Raw genomic sequence first — 5,747 nt, 5'->3', positions numbered from 1 at the left:
CGCTTTTTCACCGTTTCCTGGGGAAGACCAAAGATCTTGCGCGACCGGTCCGCTAGAAAAAGTCAAAAGAGAAAGAGAGGTATGCATTGTGAAGGAAGCCCTCTGACCCACTCTTCCTTCCCCCTACCTACCCATAAGGTAAGTAGGGGCCTCGACATCTCTATTTCCTGAGAAACCTACTAAAACTACTTCGAGAAACCTACCAATTCGAGAAACAATGCAAACCTACCAAAAAACTAATTAATTACTAGCCTCCCCCTTTTGGGTAGCTTCCACTTCTTGTGCGAGTGAGAAATTATATTGCGGATATCCTGGGTTCTAAGATCTCGAGCAGAGGAAAGTCCCGGGGGAACGTGTGCACCATGAATAGGATCTCCCTAGGTTCAAGGAATGAAAGAAGTGAGTCTATATTGCATTTTAAGCCAGGGAAAGACTGATATTCTAAGCACAAAATCCACCTTTTAAAGGTTTCTTTGTAATTGTCAGGCGGTCCCCCCGCTCCGGAGGAGAAACTTCTTCTATGGATATGGCCAAAAGGAGAAATAGTCCTATTCATTATATTCCTCCTAGAATCCAATGCATTTCGTCGGAATAAATCCTCTCTTTTCACCTTTGTAGTCCTATGCATAGTAAGTACTATAGCCCCAATCATAGCTACTAATAAAATCAGACTAGAAACCAAAAACCAGACGGAATAGTAGGTATAAAGCAAATTGCCCAATGTTTCCAAATTAGTCCAACTTCGCACCTTTCCGACATAAACCGTATATCTCAGAGAGGTTGTATTTCTGTGGGTTGGTAGTAATGGAATGGTTTCATTATCTAAAATGAAGAACATTTCCCACCAAAAGATCAGTCCAATAATACCACTCACTGGTAAATAGCGCAATACTTCTTCGTGAATCTCCGCTATTTGAATATTGAACATCATAACCACGAATAGGAATGAAATGGAATAGCTCCTATATGAACTACTAGGGAGATCATAGCGGAGAAGTCGAGACCTAAAAAAATAAGTAAACCAGAAGTGTCACAAAATACTAGGATGAAAAAAAAACCGAAATGTACCGGATTTTTAGCACGTACAACCATCAAACCAGAGACCAAAGTAGGGCTCGATAAAACATAAAGTATCATGGTACATCGTCCTCCCTTGAAATGGAACTTGAATGCTGGAGCAAGAAGACGCATTCAAGTCGATCTATTACAACCAGCGCGGTTCATATTTCATTTTCTTCTTTCAAGCCGATGCTCTTCTTATAAAACAAAGCACTCACTGAATTACTTGTTAAATCTCGTCTTTCTCTCAGCGCCGAGAATTTTTGACGTGTCCGGGTCGATCAGAGGTTCAGCTTGCTTCTCCCCCACCCTCACCTATGAAATGGATAACCCTTGCTGCCATAGCAGCATGATTTTAAGGGCTTCTGTTGAAGCGGATAGGAGCAAACCATGCATTCTTTCAAGAATCTCCAAACCCCCCTTTACCTTCTCTTTCTATTCTATAGAAAGGCGAACATCTAATCTAGGCCCGGTCGCCTTTCTATGAAGGCGAGCAGCCCAGCCCCCTTGTTGATATTTGGATATTAAGGAAGCCGTATTTCACAATAGCAACTCCGAGAAGCTGGGCTTAGGGTGCGCCTCCTACGGTCGTTTTAGTGACTCAATTGGCTGGCTTCCCTCAGCTCAGACTGGTGTCGCCACCTCTCCCAGGACCGAAATAATTATCCCCGCCCGATGGGTCTACATTCATCCCTGAATGTCATCGGGTACTCTTCACTTCCCCGCCATTCTTCTAACCGTCACCTATAATCCGCGCAGGTGTGTCCGCACCCCCTAGAGTGGACGAGAAAGAAAGGATTTTTTTATCGGAGCAACCCCCATGGTTCCAGACCCAGGAGTTCACATTCCCGTATGAGCATTCGGTACATATGTAAGTCAGTGGAAGAGTCAAAGGGTCACCACTACAGAGGATCTCCCCCCTTATCTTACAAGGGTCGTCTGAGGGTTCGCCGCGGGTCATTGCTGTGCTTACACACTAGGCTACCCTTCTCCGAAAGCTCCGTGGGACCACCTATCACTAGTCTTCGGCCAGAGGGGTTTATTGCAGAAAAAGGCTGGGACGTGGGCTCCCGCAGGGGAAAGCCCAATGAATGTCAGATGCAAAGCCCCGCACCTCATTAAGATCATATTGGCATACTCTCCTAAAAAAAGAGCAGACCCCATTGCAGATGGGAGTGAGGTACAACAAGGCCATTTCCGTCCACCTTCTCACGGAGCCGTACGTGGACGTTACTGCTCATACAGCTCCCAGCCAGCAAGCAATTAGCTTTCCTCTAGAAGTCATGGAAGTGTGGATAAATCGACATAAGGTTTTTATTTCTTAAAAAACCGCCCTAACCGTCCTAAATATGGACGGAGAGCGGTCCCGAGTTTTTCGGGGTCCTCGAGATCGCATTTTAGGTCGAGTGGAGACGCTAGGGAGTCTGTGGGCTTCCCTTGGCATTTCAAGATGGCCTCTATCATCTTTTCAAGAGCCTCCCGTTTGCCCGTCAAGGGGCATTTGACATCCCGAGACAAAATCAGTCCCACATGAAACTGGGAATTTTCCCCAATGGACGTAACCAGCTTTGCTTTCGCGGTCTCAAAAGGAGAAGCCCTGAACGCTTGTAGTTGCTTTTTTCTCTTTATTCCTTCTAAGCGAGCCTCTAAAGACTCTACTCCTACTTTAAACTTAGATTCCGATTCTTCCAATTCTTCCAAAGACAAAGTAGAACTTCGTTTTGAGGAGTTTTCCCCCCGTTTGCCGCCGTCCAGCCGACGACTACTCTGGGATGGATCAAGGTTTAGGAGAACAGAGGGGGATTGCTCCCTTTCTTCTGGAGCTAAGGAAGGACCTGCGGGTGGCATTTCCGGTAAAGGGGGAATCTCAAGGAGGGTCTCCAGACCTTCGAAGTGCCCCACCACCAGGGTTGGCGTTGTGTTGACGACCCCCTCTGGCTCCGGGCTAGAGGTAATTTTGATGATCTCCTCGGCCCTTTGTTCCTCGTCACCATCACAATAACAATAAGGAGATGCGGTGACATTGTCATCCAGAAGGAAAAAGAAAACCCCAAAGGTACCGAATGGAATTCTACTTGTCGGGCTTGGATTCGTTTCGTTTATCAAAAATCGAAATAATAAATAACAACACATAAATAAAAGAGAAATTATGATAAAAAAATCTAAAGTGAAGCCAATCTCTTATAAAAATAAACCAGTCTCCTTTTAAAAGGAACTGGCCAATTCACTTCCAAAAACTACATTCTAACTTGAGCAGAAAAATTGGTGGCATTCGACATCTAAAGTTTCACCACCCCTACTACTGCCCAAAATCCTGCTTTGGTGAGCTTTCCCCAAGGTGACACCGAAGGTCTACCTCCTTTCATGCGCCCCTCACCTCCTCCATGAAGATGATCCACTGGATTCATTGCAACATCATGAACAATGGGGCATCTGCCTAAGCACCGGCACCCCCACCACGCTTACGGCTCTATACCTACTAGACCTGTATTCGGAAAAGCTTTCTTTCTATATGCTAATCTCATACAGTTCATATTGTGGATATGAGTATAATTGCCTCGAGAAATAGATAAGAATTCCTTCCTTTACCAGTAAATGAATAGGAATCAGGTTAATAAAACAGGAACTGTTTCCGCCTTCCTCTCAAACTAAGCTATTTCTCTGAAATATACAGTTTCACATCATTAAAGGAAATCGTATACCTGTGTATTACCACCCGGTATGGAGCCATCGTCGTCTTGGCGTAGCATGAAGACCTTCCCACGGTCTTTGAGTCATTCTTGACTGGCTAGCAAGCACCAGTGGAATTTAATCGCCTTGTGGTCGGGACACCGCCTTCTTCTCTAGAATCATGCAAGTGGTACCGCTCCCCACGGTAAGGAGAAAGACCTTAAGGCATAAACATAGAGCCTGAGTCCACAAGATAGTATTTTCTTGGTGACGATAGTGGCCATTTTCCGGTTCAGTGGTTGTATCCAGAAAGATTCTAGAGTCATTTGCCGTACCCTCCCAACCAACCATCACATATGTGAAACTCATGTGAAAATAAAAAGCACACAAACTCTTCTGTGTTGGCGAAAATCATTTTCCACGATAAGGTATTTGGTTTGCTGTTGGAACTTGGGGAGAAATGTGTGTCCCGGCTCCAAGGCTATTCTAGAAATGCAAAAAATAGTATAAGAGATGAATTAGAAAACTCAACTGTTCTTTGTGATTCGATACCGCTTGAACTAACTGGCCCAATTCTTAGTAGGTACTTATTAGGGGGAGGGCCAACAACCGAATGAACAATGATCTCCCGGTCCCACTTGATTCCTGGGGAATTTAGGGAACCATGTGGACTTGACTCTTTTAATAGGAAGAAATTCCAAGTGAAATATCTAGAATATGCTTTATACTCCATTTTCACACAGGTATGACCCCCTACCTTTCTGTAGATTGATGCACTAATAAGACTCCAAATCCTTGGTTTGAGCATCCCTTTCTTTTGTAACCTCTCTTAGGAACTTCAAACGGAACAAGGCTAGGATCCTAATCTCTATTCCTTCCTCCTTGGCGTGAGATAACTCCAATAAAGCATGACTGAAGTAAATATAAAACGTGTCAAAGAGCAATAGACTCTTTTTTATAGAGCTTATCATTGTCATTGATTGACCAGCATGACTTATGGATTGCATTTTATACTGTGCTATTTGAATAGCGAGATTCTTGAAAGGCGGAGGAAATAGACTTTCTTGCTCCTGCATCATTCTTGCTAAGGGCATCTAAGGAACTAATCAAAGGTTACGAAAGAGAAGGCTTGAAAAGGAGCTTACTTTTCCCGCTAATTCTACTTCCGCTATCTCGTAAGGAGGATACGACTCATAAACCTCCCTTGGTATTTGGGTAGGGAGAAAGATAATTAATTAGACTGAGTGAGGATGTATACAACTACTGCTCAAAAGGCAATAAGAATCACGCACTCCTACTTGAAATGGAAGGAGTAAACCTAAAATATGCTTTGTTCCCTTATGTTGAATCGACTTCCTTGTCTCTTTCTAGAAAGTCAGCAGCTGGCCCAAGGTGACCTACTAGGAAATGAAAAAACAATTGGTTCAATCGAGTATTTATAAGCTGAACAGAGTTCTCTCTCATATTGTTATGTTTACCTGGAATGCCATAAGCCTGCTCTCAAGGAACAACTCGAATCACTGCTGACACGGGACATGCATTCGCATGGGGAGTTGGATAAATTACCCTCTTGTGGGTATGGCGATAGATAGCAATAGCAACGGATTGATTATGATTATGATTAAGTAGACTCGCTGTTGGATGAGCTCCAAAAGGTGGTGAGCCTGATGAGTCAACCAAAGGGAGTGGGCCCTTTAAACCCCTAGGGCGTAAGCATTTCTGCCTATCCAAAATAAGAGGTCAAGTCAATCTTGAATGCGGTTAGTACCTATTAGTATTAGATACATAATCCTATTTGCTTTGAGCGCACCTATCCTATATTCTCTCTATCTATAGATGGAGAAAGACATGCTCGATATGAATTGGGACAAAGAAGAAAGTCAAAAGCAGGAGGTAGGTCTGTGGTTTCAATTTGAGTAGTGAGTGGTTCCTTGAGGGGAGTCGGCAGAAACCTTTACTCATTTGATTTCCTCCCAAAAGAAGGAGGGGTTTTCCTGTGGTAGGCACCAAGAAAGATA

At 43.9% G+C, this 5,747-nt stretch overlaps 1 pseudogene; it reads right to left on the bottom strand.

Moving 5' to 3' along the window:
• Positions 1 to 236: 236 nt before the first annotated feature.
• Positions 237 to 1,191, bottom strand: LOC123055769 (NADH-ubiquinone oxidoreductase chain 6-like; annotated as a pseudogene).
• Between the last annotated feature and the right edge of the window lie 4,556 nt (positions 1,192 to 5,747).

Source organism: Triticum aestivum, chromosome 2D (assembly GCF_018294505.1).
Source record: "Triticum aestivum cultivar Chinese Spring chromosome 2D, IWGSC CS RefSeq v2.1, whole genome shotgun sequence".
Taxonomy (NCBI): Eukaryota; Viridiplantae; Streptophyta; class Magnoliopsida; order Poales; family Poaceae; genus Triticum; species Triticum aestivum.
The sequence above is the reverse complement of the archived record's forward strand: the minus strand, read 5'-3'. Positions and strand labels throughout refer to the sequence as shown.